Below are 16,344 nucleotides of genomic sequence, written 5' to 3'. Positions count from 1 at the left end.
GTCCCTGCCCAGGGCAGGGGCTGGAATTGGGTCATGTTTAAGGTCCCTTCCAACCCAAACTGTTCGATGATTCTATGATTTTATTCTCCATGGAAGGGCCTCCAGTCCCTCACAGTATTGTCAGCTCCTGTTCTTATGCCTTCTGGATAAATTCTGCTGGGAAACGCCCAGAGCCCAGAGGTTTCCCATTTTGGTTTCACTCTGCCAGCCTTGCCCAGCGCTCTGTCTCCACAATCGTATTTCTTTCCCGAGCGCTGGATCGCTGACTGCAGCGTTTGTAGGGAGGCATCGTGGCCTGGCTGCTGAAGCTCCTTTCCAATTTAGCTCCCTGCTCGTTTGCTCCGTGATCCTTCACGATGCTCTTCAACTCCAGCCTCGACTTCCACTAGTTTTGAGATTTGACAGCATAAGCCTCCCTGGGGGGAGACAGAGGAGGCAGGGAGCACAGTGCGCTCGGGTCTGTCCCCGCAGAGCATGGGGGCTCAGTCACTGGGGAGTTGTCCTCTTCTCTCTTCTGGGGGAGACCTGAAGCAGCCGGTCGCCAGCACAGACCATCCCGGGGGCAGGGAGCCCTCAGCATCCAGAGCACTCACCGAAGGAAGGGGAAATTGGTTCAGGCCTCAGGGTGAGGTGAAAAGTGAGGAGTACCCTGGTGATCAGTGTCTAGGGATCCCTGGAGCTCTGCTGGGAGAGCAGACGGAATTCCCAGAGCCTGTTGATGCAAACAGAAATCCCTGAAGGCATTTATCAACTTGAACCTTCCTGTAACCTTCCCTGTGACCGTCTGACCATGGTTTCTGTTTCTCCTTCTAGGGAACAGCCCAGGGTCTGTAAAATGCGTTTCTACTTCCACGATGTTGTACTCGATGCCATCCCTGCATCGGTGGGGCTTCTTGGCTGCTGCTGGAGCTATTCCCGGAGAAAGAAGCAGGCAAAGAGTCATGCAAAAAGAGCAATAGCCCCTAAAGGAGAGAATCAAGAGGAAGTGACTAAGAGGAATTCATCCCCTGAACCAGCAGCAGGCGTTGCACAGCGCCTGCCACTCTCCTCAGAAGAGAGAAGGCAAGAGAAGGAGACCTCGACCTCCCTGCTGTCAGCAGAATCAGTGGTACCCGGTTCCCTCAGAGAGAAGAGGAGAGACGAACTTGAAATACGGGAGAAGGAGCTAGAGGTGAAGGAGGCCCACCTTGCCCAGGAAAACGAGGAGCTCCAGAGAATGTGGCAAGATCTCAAAAAGCATCAAGAGGAGCTGCAGCTGCAGAAGGTCTCCTTCCAGCAGGAGCTGGAGAGCCTTCATACATCCCAGGAGGCAGTGGAGATGGAGAAGGCTCAATTGAAGCGGGACATGGACCAGCTGAAAAAGGATCAAGAGCAGCTGCAGCTGCAGAAGGTCTCCTTGCAGGTTGATCTGGAGAGCCTTCGTACATCCCAGGAGGCAGTGGAGATGGAGAAGGCTCAATTGAAGCCGGACATGGACCAGCTTAAAAAGGATCAAGAGCAGCTGCAGCTGCAGAAGGTCTCCTTCCAGCGGGATCTGGAGAGCCTTCATACATCCCAGGAGACAGTGGAGGTGGAGAAGGCTCAATTGAAGCTGGACATGGACCAGCTGAAAAAGGATCAAGAGCAGCTGCAGCTGCAGAAGATCTCCTTCCAGCGAGATCTGGAGAGCCTTCGTACATCCCAGGAGGCAGTGGAGATGGAGAAGGCTCAACTGAAGCTGGACATGGACCAGCTTAAAAAGGATCAAGAGCAGCTGCAGCTGCAGAAGGTCTCCTTCCACCGCAATCTGGAGAGCCTTCATACGGCCCAGGAGGACCTGAAGAGGGACAAGGAGCAATTCAGGCTTGACATGGAGCGATTCCTTGAAGCGCTTCAGGCGCTTGACCACAGGCAGGTAAATGCTGCTCAGGGCTGGGCTGCTGGGGACACCTGCCCCGCAGGGAACTCCTGGGTGCTCCTGCTCCATCTGCACGCCAGCAGCGATCGACCGGCACCCGCCCAGCCCCAGACAGTTGGGGGCTGCTGTTCCCGGCTCTTCCCTCACAGACTCTGCTCGGTGTGTTTCTCAGCAAGCTGAGGGTTTGGGGTTTATGCCTGTGCACACTCTGGCTGAGGAGAGCAAGCGTTCGCTGCCAAAACGTGGGATCAATGGGATCCTCAAGCCGGTTGTTGAATTGGTTTTTTGCTTTGTACCTTACTCCTTCGGAATGGAATTGGCTTAGAGCTGTAGCAAACTTAGTGAAGAGCTGTAGGATCGTAGCCTGGATCTGCTTTGGGCGCGTGGCTGGACTCCTTGTGGGGCTCAGCAGGGAGCTCTGGGAAGCAAAGCCTCAGAGCAGGGCTGCCTCCCTCCCAGCCGCTTCCTGAGGAGGCCAGAAGTTTCCCGAGCGCCCGGTGAAGCTGTTGCAGCATCGAGCCGCCGCAGCCATGGGAGGGGCAGGGATCCTGTGGGTCTTTTCTAACCTCGTGATTCTGTGATTCACACAGGACGTGGCGGAGGAGCTTCAGGCTCGAGTGGTTGCACACGAAGAGGACTCCCTTGCCAGCACCGACTACCAAATGTGTGAGGCACTGCGGGTGCTGCTCACCAAGATCAGGAATGCCTACTCCTGCCTGGCCCAGGAAAACGCTCACCTCCGTAGGCAGGTGGGTTTGACAGAAGAGCTTCAAGGGGAAAATGCTGCCCTGAAAAGGAAACTCGAACAAGTGGCAGAGGTGCTGGAAGAGGTCGAGAACACCCTGAAAGGCACGAGACAAGAAGCAGAAAGGAGAGAAGAGCTGGAGAAGGAGCGTGAGGAGATCAAGTCCATGCTCCTGAGGAAATCAGTGGAAGGCGAATGTTTGAGGAGGGCTCAGACAGAAGAAAGCAGGGAGCAGAAAAGACCCCTGCAAATGCTGCAAGAGAAGCTGACTGAACTGAAGGGTCGCATTCTGAAGCATGAAGAACAATGCCAGCAGTTCTTTCAGAAACTGGGAGAGCTGGAATAATAAGGACCCAACCCTACCGTTTCCAGGCCACCCCAGCTGGGCACGTGCAGCTGAGTTTGGGCACGTGAAGCAAGAATTCCTTCTCCACCCATCAGCAATAAATACAGTGACCACATTCACTGGAGGTTCAGTGCCCCTAGGTGGAAGCTCACTAGAAATAGTGGAAACAACAGAAAAGGTTTGGCAGGTGGGCAGCCTCGAAGAAAAGTGCTCCAGCCCTCAGATCATCTCCGTGGCCTCCTCTGCACTCGCTCCAACAGCTCCATATGCTTCCTGTGCTGAGGGCTCCAGGACTGGACGCAGGGCTCCAGTTGAGTAGAATTCCTGGAGAAGTCATAGAATCATAGAATGACGAGGTTGGAAGAGACCCACCAGATCATCGAGTCTGTTGAAATTGGAGAGCGACGGAGGGAGTCGAACACACTATGATAGGTGATCAGAGCTCAGTTTTATTGATTCACGGCTGCTTCTTTTATACAGTGTTTAATTAGCTCATACATATTGCAAAAGCTTAGCTCATGATTGGTTACATTCATTTGCAGAAGTTGCGGTTTATCATGCTTGCACAGCTATGTTCCATCTTGACTACTCCCTCAACATGTTTTTCTTTTGACATTTAAGTTTTGCTTAATCAGTATGACTCACATTTTACAAGGACGACACGTCCTTGATACTTCTTTCTGAAAGCCATTGTTGTAAATATGGCTCTACAGAGTCCAACCATTCCTATCAAACATGAACCATGCCCCTTAGCACCTCGTCCACCCGTGCCTTAAACCCCTCCAGGGATGGTGACTCAACCCCCTCCCTGGGCAGCCTCTGCCAGTGCCCAGTGACCCTCTCTGTGAAAAATTTTTCCTAACGTCCACCCTGACCCTCCCCTGGTGGAGCTTGAGGCCATTCCCTCTCGTCCTGTCTCCTGTCACTTGGGAGAAGAGCCCAGCACCCTCCTCTCCACAACGTCCTTTCAGGTAGTTGGAGAGAGCAATGAGGTCTCCCCTCAGCCTCCTCTTCTCCAGGCTAAACACCCCCACCTCTCTCAGCCCCTTCCCCAGCTTCGTTGCTCTTCTCTGGACTCGCTCCAGAGCCTCAACATCCTTCTTGTGGTGAGGGGCCAGGGCTGAACACAGGATTCGAGGAGCGGTCTCACCAGGGCCGAGTCCAGAGGGAGAAGAACCTCCCTGGACCTGCTGGCCACGCTGTTTCTGACACAAGCCAAGATGCCATTGGCCTTCTTCGCCGCCTGGGCCCCTGCTGGCTCCTGTTCAGTCGCTGCCAACCAACACCCCCAGGTCCTTCTCCCCCGGGCAGCTTTCCAGCCAGACTTCTCCTAGTCTGGAGCTGCTCAGGGTTGTTGTGCCCCAAGTGCAGGACCCGGCCCTTGGCCTTGCTAAACCTCATGCCACTGCTCTCAGCCCAGCGGTCCAGCCTGTTCAGATCCCTTTGGAGCCTCCCGGCCCTCCATCAGCCCTCCTCCCCTCGGCTCAGCTCCTGCCCTTTCACTTCCCATGCAGCATCTCTCCTCGCTTCAGAGCAGAGCTCCCCTGCAGAGCCATTCCCAGCCCAACGTTCCCGCGCTGGCGACCTGGAGAGGCCGAGGCTGAGGGCTCTTGGTAGCATTTAAAATGACCTTCAGGATTTGTGATATATAAATGTTTCCATAGGCTGTAGGGGTTACTGCGGGTGGGGAGCCAGACACGGAAACCACAGGGAGAAGGAGCAGGTGATAAGTGCCATCCCAGCGCCCCGAGAGGGTGAACCAGCATCAGCCGAGCTCTGGGTTTGTGACCTTGGCCGCAGGCAGCTCTCCAGTGACAGCAGCTCGAGAAAGGCCTTCAGGATCACACCCAGCTTCAGGCTGCTTCACACCTTCGGAAAGAAGGACGAAGCCTTCCAAAGAAAAGGACTCCAAGGGGAACAAGCATTTGCCCCTACCCTTCTGTACAATTTCTTCCCAACCAGCCCGCTGGGAACTGGAGCATCTGAGGCCAGAGGGTGGAGGAGGTCCCCGGGATCAGATACGCAACCGGGCCACACTGCCCAGAGGAAAAACCCCTGGAGGGGCTGAGGAGAAGGGAGGAGGCACGCAGGCGGGAGAGCTGCGGGCAGGGGAAAGCCGGGGTAGCAGAGCTGTTACAAGGAAGGCAAAGCTGGAAAGGTATTAGGGCTGTGGGAGAAGGTCGAGGACAAGCAAAGACAGAGGGGGAAGCGGTAGAGCCAGCTAGAAGAGCAGTGGAGATGCTGAGATGGCACGGACCTGTAGGGGGAGGAGGTAAGGAGTAACAGCAGGGGATGAGGAGTGCAATGCTACTAGGAAAGGACACCAAGAAAGTACTCGGGCACTGCTGTTCTTTAATGTTTGCTTTGTCTCGATCCCTGGAACTGGCCAAGCCTTGACTCCTGAGAGACTTCCTTGGAAACACGTTTCTGAAAGGAAAACTAAACAACAAAGCAAATGCATTAAAAATTCCATGGAGCTAAAACATGCCCAAGGTATCACATCCATAAGAAAATTCATCTCCCCTCCCGCTTTGATGTCAAAGAGACAGGACGCACGGAAGGACTAAGGGAAGAAGTTTTAATTGCCATTCTTTCTCCTTCTCCACACTGACCCACACTGTGGATCCAGCTGGGAAAGGACACTAGGGAATGCTTTCACCCACAACAAACGTGCAGCCTAAGGAACCACTGTCACACCCTCCGGGCAAGACCACTGGGTCAGCAGTGTTCACACAACTCCTGGAGACAGCAGGAGAGCCCTGGGCTGGAAACACAAAAGGTCTGTAGCCTCTCACAGTGAAGGCACTTGGAACGTTATTTCTTTCCTAGCCTGAAATCAGTGACCCTAAATAGATCTTCTGGAGTGCAACAGGGAACGCTCACTTACAAGGGAGACAAAGTCAGTTACAGTGACCTCCTGGATATTGAGCCTGTCCCACATCTCAAAATCAGACAAAATTACTTTCTCTCAGAACCACACCACGCTCAGCAATTCTTTCTGCCCTGAGCTGCAGTCAAAGTAACAGCCTCCCTGCTCGGCCTCTGCCAAACACACTGGACAAATCCCTCGGATGTGCCCAGGCGGAGAGAGCCCTGCCGGCACAGGCGGGAAATGAGGTGCCCTCAAATATTGCCTCCCTCTCAGCCTGGGAGAGCAGACTGAGTCGCTCTAACAGGTCTGTGTCACTGGCACGTTGGGGATTCCAGAGCTGAACACAGGGCTTCAGGTGGGGTCTCACCAGAGCGGAGCAGAGGGCCGCAGTCACCTCCCTCGCCGGTCCCACTGCACAGAACATCTCTGCCACATCCACTGCTCCCTCTGTGGGGACAAAAGAGGATGAATCCCAGCAGTTAATTTTCCACTCACTAAGGTCACCAACAACAGAAGCACAAGGATTTTCAGTCCTTGAAAACACAGAAGCTTCCTACATCCCTTCAAGCAACATCAGTTGCCTGTTTCTCTGAAACACAGAAGCAAAGACAACGCTGACACCTGAAATCTAAGCAGCTGCTGGCAGGACCCCTAAAAGAAACATTTTGAAAGCTGAAGCATTCGGTCGCTTTGAGTGACGCTATGAAACACATCATGGTGCCAGACAAGGGCATTGCTTGAAGATCTCTAAACGACTTCACAGCACATCTATGTAAACCTTGCAAACGGAATTTAGTTTAAAACTCTGTGTTTCACGGAAGGCCGAGAGGCTGATCTTCATGCTGTTTCCCATTGCAAGCAGCCAGCGAGAAATAAAAAGGCCCTGCTGGAAAGCAGCGCCCTGCAGCTACGACAGACACCTGCACAACAGCAATTTCCTCCTTTCCTTCCAATGTTTCTTCCTCTGCTCCGCGCTTCGGGCAGCTGTTGGCATCTTCAGCTTCAAGCTGTCCCCGGGTTGAAGAAATGACAGGGTCCTTGAGCTAACGCTTCAGCTGCAGTTCCTGTGAGACACGGTGAGGATTAGGTTGGTAGCGCTGCCTTTGTCCCTCCAGAGAACCCGGGCAAAGCTGACTGGTCTCTGACTTTCTCTTGCACACGGCTAGATTTGCACTCCAACCACCCAGGGGATCCCGAGCAGGAATATATTTCAAATGTATTCAAATCACAGATCTCAGAACGGTTTGGGTGGGAAGGGACCTAAAAGCCCATCCAGTTCCACGCCCTGCCGAGGGCAGGGACACCTCCCACTGGATCACGTGGCTCGAAACCCCTTTCAACCTGGCCTTGAACACCTCCAGGGATGGGACACCCACCACTGTCCTGGGCAACCTGGGCCAGGGCCTCGCCACCCAAATCACCAAGAATTTCTTCCTACTGCCTAATCCAAATCTTCCCCCCCCCAATTTAGAGACATGCCGTTTCTGATCCAAGCCAAGATGCCATTGGCCTTCTTGGCCACCTGGGCCACTGCTGGCTCATGTTCAGTCCCTGTCAACCAACACCCCCAGGTCCCTCTCCTCCAGGCAGCTTTCCAGCCAGACTTCTCCTAGTCTGTAGCACTGCTCAGGGTTGTTGTGCCCCAAGTGCAGGACCTGGCATTTGGCCTTGTTAAACCTCATGCCATTGGACTCTGCCCAGCGGTCCAGCCTGTTCAGATCCCTTTGCAGAGCCTCCCTACCCTCCAGCAGATCGACACTTCCACCCAGCTTAGTGTCGTCCGCAAACTTGCTAAGGGTGCACTTGATGCGTTCATCCAGGTCATTGATAAAGACATTGAACAGGGCTGGACCCAGCACTGAGCCCTGGGGAACCCCACTTGTCACTGGCCTCCAGCTGGATTTCACACCATTTCCCACCACTCTCTGGGCCCTCCAGCCAACCGGTTTTCCACCCAGGAGAGTGTGCGCCTGTCCAGGCCAGAGGTGACAGTTTCCGAAGCAGAATGCTGTGAGAGACTGTGTCAAAGGCTTTACTGAAGTCCAGGAAGACACAGCCACAGCCTTTCCCTCATCCAGCAGCCGAGTCACTTTGTCATAGAAGGCGATCAGGTTAGTTTGGCAAGACCTGCCTTTTGTGAACCCGTGTTGCCTGGGCCTGATCACCCGGTTCTCTTGCATGTGCTTCATGGTAGCACTCAAGATCACCTGCTCCATGACTATCCCTGGCACTGAGGTCAGACTGACAGGCCTGGAGTTCCCTGGGTCCTCCCTGTGACCCTTCTTGTAAATGGGCACAACATCAGCCAGCCTCCAGTCCAGTGGGACTTCCCCAGTCTTCCAGGACTGCTGGAAGATGATGGAAAGGGGTTTGGCCAGCACATCCGCCAGCTCCTTCAACACCCTTGGATGGATCCCATCCGGCCCCACAGACTTGTGGGTGTCTAGTCGGGCTAGAAAGGCTCTGACCACCTCCTCTTGGATCGTGGGAGCCTCATTTCGCTCCTCTAGCTCCTGGGTTTGCACACAGACGGAACGACTTTCTTTACAACTGAAGACTGAGGCAACGAAGGCATTAAGCACCTCAGGTTTTTCCTCATCCCCTGTCACTGTTGTTCCTTCTGCGTCCAATAGGGACTGTATGGTCTCCCTAGTCCTCCTTTTATTATTTATATATTTATAGAAGGATTTTTTGTTATCTTTCACAGACTTGGCCAATCTGATTTCCAGCTGAGCCTTAGCCCTTCTGATTTTTTCTCTACACAATCTCACTTCCCTCCTGTAGTCCACCCAAGAGGCCTGTCCCCTCTTCCAGAGCCCATAAACATTTCTCTTCTTCTTGATATCACTCAAGATCTCTCTGTTCAACGGCCTGTTGGGCTGGGAATGGCTCTGCAGGGGAGGTCTGCTCTGAAGCGAGGAGAGATGCTGCATGGGAAGTGAAAGGGCAGGAGCTGAGCCGAGGGGAGGAGGGCTGATGGAGGGCCGGGAGGCTCCAAAGGGATCTGAACAGGCTGGACCGCTGGGCTGAGAGCAGTGGCATGAGGTTTAGCAAGGCCAAGGGCCGGGTCCTGCACTTGGGGCACAACAACCCTGAGCAGCTCCAGACTAGGAGAAGTCTGGCTGGAAAGCTGCCCGGGGGAGAAGGACCTGGGGGTGTTGGTTGGCAGCGACTGAACAGGAGCCAGCAGGGGCCCAGGTGGCCAAGAAGGCCAATGGCATCTTGGCTTGTGTCAGAAACGGCGTGGCCAGTAGGTCCAGGGAGGTTCTTCTCCCTCTGGACTTGGCCCTGGTGAGACCACTCCTCGAATCCTGTGTTCAGCCCTGGCCCCTCACCACAAGAAGGATGTTGAGGCTCTGGAGCGAGTCCAGAGAAGAGCAACAAAGCTGGGGAAGGGGCTGAGAGAGCTGGGGGTGTTTAGCCTGGAGAAGAGGAGGCTGAGGGGAGACCTCATTCCTCCCTCCAGCTACCTGAAAGGAGGCCCTCAGGCCCCGCCCCGGCCGTCTGTGATATCATCCTCTGTGATGCTCCCCTGTTGCCTTGGAGACATCTCTGGTGCCCAGGGCAAGCACACTCTGGATTCACTCCCCAGGAGGATCTGCAGGAGGCAGGTGGTCTCTCCACTGGGAGCTGCCTGTGCCTTTCTCAGGGCGAGATCAACAAAGCTTTTGGGCTGCCATTTGGATTTTGCAGTGCCCCGTACCAGTTCTGCTGGAACAGAAAATCTGTCTGCGCGAAGGGTACGTCAGCTCTGCCCGTGTCTGCTTCTGGGCAGTCACTGCTTGGATTTTTGGTCGATGAGAAGCTCGACATGAGCCAGCAAAGTGCCCTCAGAGCCCAGAAATCCGATCGTATCCTGGGCTGCATCCGAAGCAGTGTGGCCAGCAGGACAAAGAAAGGGATTCTGCCCCTCTGTTCCTCTCTGGTCAGACCTCATCTGGTGTATTATGTCCATTTCTGGAATCCCCAACAGAAGAAGGAGATGGAGCTGTTGGAATAGGCCCGGAGGAAGCTCCAGAGATGATCCGAGGGCTGGAGCACCTCCCATGCGAGGACAGGCTGAGAGAGTTGGGGTTGTTCAGCTTGGAGAAGAGAAGGCTCCAAGGAGATCTTATAGTGACCTTCCAGTACCTGAAGGGGCTCCAAGAAAGCCGGGGAGGGGCTGTTCACAAAGGCTTGTGGTGACAGGACGAGGGGCAATGGGGATAAACTGGAGAGGGGCAGATTTGGACTAGACACTAGGAAGAATTTCTTCGCCATGGGAGTGCTGAGGCCCTGGCCCAGGTTGCCCCAGGAAGCTGTGGCTGCCCCATCCCTGGAGGTGTCCAAGGCCGGGCTGGATGGGGCTTGGGCAGCCTGAGCCAGTGGGATGTCCCTGCCCAGGGCAGGGGCTGGAATTGGGTCATGTTTAAGGTCCCTTCCAACCCAAACTGTTCGATGATTCTATGATTTTATTCTCCATGGAAGGGCCTCCAGTCCCTCACAATATTGTCAGCTCCTGTTCTTATGCCTTCTGGATAAATTCTGCTGGGAAACGCCCAGAGCCCAGAGGTTTCCCATTTTGGTTTCACTCTGCCAGCCTTGCCCAGCGCTCTGTCTCCACAATCGTATTTCTTTCCTGAGCGCTGGATCGCTGACTGCAGCGTTTGTAGGGAGGCATCGTGGCCTGGCTGCTGAAGCTCCTTTCCAATTTAGCTCCCTGCTCGTTTGCTCCGTGATCCTTCACGATGCTCTTCAACTCCAGCCTCGACTTCCACTAGTTTTGAGATTTGACAGCATAAGCCTCCCCGGGGGGAGACAGAGGAGGCAGGGAGCACAGTGCGCTCGGGTCTGTCCCCGCAGAGCATGGGGGCTCAGTCACTGGGGAGTTGTCCTCTTCTCTCTTCTGGGGGAGACCTGAAGCAGCCGGTCGCCAGCACAGACCATCCCGGGGGCAGGGAGCCCTCAGCATCCAGAGCACTCACCGAACGAAGGGGAAATTGGTTCAGGCCTCAGGGTGAGGTGAAAAGTGAGGAGTACCCTGGTGATCAGTGTCTAGGGATCCCTGGAGCTCTGCTGGGAGAGCAGACGGAATTCCCAGAGCCTGTTGATGCAAACAGAAATCCCTGAAGGCATTTATCAACTTGAACCTTCCTGTAACCTTCCCTGTGACCGTCTGACCATGGTTTCTGTTTCTCCTTCTAGGGAACAGCCCAGGGTCTGTAAAATGCGTTTCTACTTCCACGATGTTGTACTCGATGCCATCCCTGCATCGGTGGGGCTTCTTGGCTGCTGCTGGAGCTATTCCCGGAGAAAGAAGCAGGCAAAGAGTCATGCAAAAAGAGCAATAGCCCCTAAAGCAGAGAATCAAGAGGAAGTGACTAAGAGGAATTCATCCCCTGAACCAGCAGCAGGCGTTGCACAGCGCCTGCCACTCTCCTCAGAAGAGAGAAGGCAAGAGAAGGAAACCTCGACCTCCCTGCTGTCAGCAGAATCAATGGTGCCCGGTTCCCTCAGAGAGAAGAGGAGAGATGAACTTGAAATACGGCAGAGGGAGCTAGAGGTGAAGGAGGCCCACCTTGCCCAGGAAAACGAGGAGCTCCAGAGAATGTGGCAAGATCTCAAAAAGCATCAAGAGGAGCTGCAGCTGCAGAAGGTCTCCTTCCAGCAGGATCTGGAGAGCCTTCATACATCCCAGGAGACAGTGGAGATGGAGAAGGCTCAATTGAAGCGGGAGATGGACCAGCTGAAAAAGGATCAAGAGGAGCTGCAGCTGCAGAAGGTCTCCTTCCACCGCAATCTGGAGAGCCTTCATACGGCCCAGGAGGACCTGAAGAGGGACAAGGAGCAATTCAGGCTTGACATGGAGCGATTCCTTGAAGCGCTTCAGGCGCTTGACCACAGGCAGGTAAATGCTGCTCAGGGCTGGGCTGCTGGGGACACCTGCCCCGCAGGGAACTCCTGGGTGCTCCTGCTCCATCTGCACACCAGCAGCGATCGACTGGCACCCGCCCGGCCCCAGACAGTTGGGGGCTGCTCTTCCCGGCTCTTCCCTCACAGACTCTGCTCGCTGTGTTTCTCAGCAAGCTGAGGGTTTGGGGTTTATGCCTGTGCACACTCTGGCTGAGGAGAGCAAGCGTTCGCTGCCAAAACGTGGGATCAATGGGATCCTCAAGCCGGTTGTTGAATTGGTTTTTTGCTTTGTACCTTACTCCTTCGGAATGGAATTGGCTTAGAGCTGTAGCAAACTTAGTGAAGAGCTGTAGGATCATAGCCTGGATCTGCTTTGGGCGCGTGGCTGGACTCCTTGTGGGGCTCAGCAGGGAGCTCTGGGAAGCAAAGCCTCAGAGCAGGGCTGCCTCCCTCCCAGCCGCTTCTTGAGGAGGCCAGAAGTTTCCCGAGTGCCCGGTGAAGCTGTTGCAGCATCGAGCCGCCGCAGCCATGGGGGGGGCAGGGATCCTGTGGGTCTTTTCTAACCTCGTGATTCTGTGATTCACACAGGACGTGGCGGAGGAGCCTCAGGATCGAGTGGTTGCAGATGAAGAGGACTCCCTTGCCAGCACCGACTACCAAATGTGTGAGGCACTGCGGGTGCTGCTCACCAAGATCAGGAATGCCTACTCCTGCCTGGCCCAGGAAAACGCTCACCTCCGTAGGCAGGTGGGTTTGACAGAAGAGCTTCAAGGGGAAAATGCTGCCCTGAAAAGGAAACTCGAACAAGTGGCAGAGGTGCTGGAAGAGGTCGAGAACAACCTGAAAGACACAAGACAAGCAGTAGAAAGGAGAAGAGAGCTGGAGAAGGAGCATGAGGAGATCAAATCCATGCTCCTGAGGCGAATGTTTGAGGAGGGCTCAGACAGAAGAACGTAGGGAGCAGAAAAGACCCCTGCAAATGGTGCAAGAGAAGCTGACTGAACTGAAGGGTCGCTTTCTGAAGCATGAAGAACAGTGCCAGCAGTTCTTTCAGGAACTGGGAGAGCTGGAATAATAAGGACCCAACCCTACCGTTTCCAGGCCACCCCAGCTGGGCACGTGCAGCTGAGTTTGGGCACGTGAAGCAAGAATTCCTTCTCCACCCATCAGCAATAAATACAGTGACCACATTCACTGGAGGTTCAGTGCCCCTAGGTGGAAGCTCACTAGAAATAGTGGAAACAACAGAAAAGGTTTGGCAGGTGGGCAGCCTCGAAGAAAAGTGCTCCAGCCCTCAGATCATCTCCGTGGCCTCCTCTGCACTCGCTCCAACAGCTCCATATGCTTCCTGTGCTGAGGGCTACAGGACTGGACGCAGGGCTCCAGTTGAGCAGAATTCCTGGAGAAGTCATAGAATCATAGAATGACGAGGTTGGAAGAGACCCACCAGATCATCGAGTCCAACCATTCCTATCAAACACTAAACCATGCCCCTTAGCACCTCGTCCACCCGTGCCTTAAACACCTCCAGGGAAGGTGACTCAACCCCCTCCCTGGGCAGCCTGTTCCAGTGCCCAGTGACCCTTCCTGTGAAAAATTTTTTCCTAATGTCCACCCTGACCCTCCCCTGGTGGAGCTTGAGGCCATTCCCTCTCGTCCTGTCACTTGGGAGAAGAGCCCAGCACCCTCCTCTCCACAACGTCCTTTCAGGTAGTTGGAGAGAGCAATGAGGTCTCCCCTCAGCCTCCTCTTCTCCAGGCTAAAAGCCCCCACCTCTCTCAGCCCCTTCCCCAGCGTCGTTGCTCTTCTCTGGACTCGCTCCAGAGCCTCAACATCCTTCTTGTGGTGAGGGGCCAGGGCTGAACACAGGATTCGAGGAGCGGTCTCACCAGGGCCGAGTCCAGAGGGAGAAGAACCTCCCTGGACCTGCTGGCCACACCGTTTCTGACACAAGCCAAGATGCCATTGGCCTTCTTGGCCGCCTGGGCCCCTGCTGGCTCCTGTTCAGTCCCTGTCAACCAACACCCCCAGAGTCTCCAGATGCGGAGACGCTGTGCCGCTGGACACCTAAGGATTAGGGAGAGCCCGGTGTGCACAGCAGCTCCCAGAAGCCGGTCGATGCCTCCAAATGCGGAGCCTCTGTGCCGCTGTTCCCCTGCCCAGGGCTCTCCAGACGAGTCGACTCACCCAGAGCCTGTCCCTCACCTGCCGCAGGGCTCGGAGCCTTTCCACTGAGGCTCAGGATCTTTGCCTCTTCCACATCGAAGCCGTTCAGCCTCACTGCCCAGGCTTTCTGGCGCGCCTGTCAAGGCAGGTCGAACAGGACAGGTGACCCCAAAGCAACCAACGGAGGATTCCATCCCATCTACGTCACCCTCGCTTTGAAACCCAAAGACCACGAGGGTCGGCCCCCTCCTCTGTGACGGCCGCTGAGGACCTCGTCTCTCTCTTTGCCCCCGACCCTGGACCCGCGTGTTCCTGACTCCAGTTCCTGAGCTCAGCTCCCTCCTGGCTGTGGAGCCATTCCCTCGATTCTGCTCTGCAGGATCTGTGGTGACGTTGAGTCATCGAGGGCGCGATCTCAGATATTTGTGTATATATATATTACCACTCCTAATAAGATCAATAACCGTTATTATTATTATTATTATTATTTTAATTAAAGCTGCGGTTTTAGTTTCCAACTCACAAGCCTCTTTCCTCTCATTTCCCTTTCCCCCTTTCCAGGGGTGTGGGGAGTGGAGGGATTTGGGAGCGCAACTGCACGGTTTTAGCTGCTGAAATCAGCCGGGCTGGGGCTAACCCGTGACACAGCTCCAAGGGGTTTTTCCTCAGACACCAGCAAGCTCTCCTGCTCACATCTGAGCACAGAAGAGCGGCCAGGTCAGCGTCTCACGGCCAGCGGACAAAGCCACAGCCACAAGGAACCAAATGCTTCCTACAGAGATTTCAGAACCCAGCAGACACGTTCCAGAGCGGCTCCCCACGCAGACATTGTGCTGGAACAGCTCCCGCCAGCAGTGTCCCTGGGCACAGGCTCACAGCCTAGGAGCTCTGTCCCCTGGGCTGATGAGGCTTTAAAACGGAGCAAAGCTGTGTTTGGCTCCCACAAGGGCCAGAGGCTCTTCCCAGGGACACGTCCCTACAGAACAGCTTCGCTCAGGGTCCCGCGTCCCCGTTCCATTCCCAGGCCCTACAGCTCCAACCTCATCCCCGGCTCCTCAAGGGCAGAGCTGGAGGCAGCGGCGCTCGGGGCTGTCAGCCTCACGCAACCACGCGACACAACTTACAGTTTGCTTCCCTGGGAAAGGCCGCGAGGGCGTTTGGGAGGGAGCAGCGCAGTCCCTGCAACTCAGCAACACGCTCACCTTCTTGGTGGGTGACACCAAGGCAGGGTCCTGCTCTTGGCTCAGGAGGAACTTGGCCACCTCCATCCTCAGAGCGCGACGGCTGGGAATGTAGCGATCTGGCCGAGCGGTCGTTTGGCTCCTCTGCATTTTGGATCCTCGTTTACCTGCACTCGCACGCATCAATATTGTCTGACAGCTACGCAAGAGCCCAGAGGAGAGCCCTCCCGAGGCAGCCAAGCCGGCGCTTTGCCACATCCCCCTCGCAGACGAGCGGGACTCCCAGCGCTCGTGCCATCCAAAGCCCAACTCGCTCGTAGCTCTGCCCCCCGTCTAACGCACCAGTTAGAGGCTGCCGAGCTCTGTGCCCCCGGCCTCCAGAGCCCCTCGGCTCCCCGCACCCCCCTCTGCCACCGCTCCCCGCTCACCGGCTGCGCCGCACCACATCGCGCTGGAGCTGCGGCTGATGGGGCTGAGCCCGGGGCTGAGCTCTGCCGGGCCTCGGGGATCGCTGGGAGCGGCTGCAGCAGCACCGCGGGGATCACTGCAGGGATCGCCTTGGGAATCGCCTCGGGAATCACCTCGGGAATCGCCTCGAGCGGAAGGGTCGCCTCGAGCATCAACTGCACGTGGGACGCAGGCGAGGGCGTCAGCGCAGGCAGCAACGGGACTGGGCTGCAGCCTGGCTGCCAGGGCCCTGGGCTGATCCTCAGCACCCTCAGCACTGAGGCCTCCTCTGGCCCGGCCTCTCCCTCTGCCCCCCTTCTCCTGCCCCTTCCCTCTCCCCTCTTTCTCTCTCTCTCCCATCCCTCCTCTCCCTCTCCCCTCTCTCCCTCCCACCCTGCTCTCCCTCTCTTCCCTCCTCCTCTCCCTTTCTTTCCCTCTCCACAGCTCCTCTAGGACCCCACGAATCCCTCTAGGAACAGCAGAACCCCTCTGGAGACCCCCAGGACCCCTTTGGGACCCCCAAACCCCTAGAGGGAACCTCAGGAATCCTCTAGGCACCCCCGCAAGACACCCATAGGACACCCCAGAACCCCTCTAGGGACCCCAGGACCCCTCTGGAGTCCCCCAGGACCCCGTTAGGACCTCCTAGAACACCCCGGGGACCCAGAACCCCTCTAGGGCTCAACAGAACCCCTTTAGGGAACTCCAGGCCGCCTCTCGAGCTCCCCTGCAACAAGGTGGGGATCAAAGGGGAAAAGAGCGCCCCCCCAGCTCAGTGCCGCCGCCGTGTGGCCGCAT

Source organism: Phaenicophaeus curvirostris, chromosome 8 (assembly GCF_032191515.1).
Source record: "Phaenicophaeus curvirostris isolate KB17595 chromosome 8, BPBGC_Pcur_1.0, whole genome shotgun sequence".
Classification (NCBI taxonomy): domain Eukaryota; kingdom Metazoa; phylum Chordata; class Aves; order Cuculiformes; family Cuculidae; genus Phaenicophaeus; species Phaenicophaeus curvirostris.
This window is presented reverse-complemented; position numbering follows the sequence as displayed.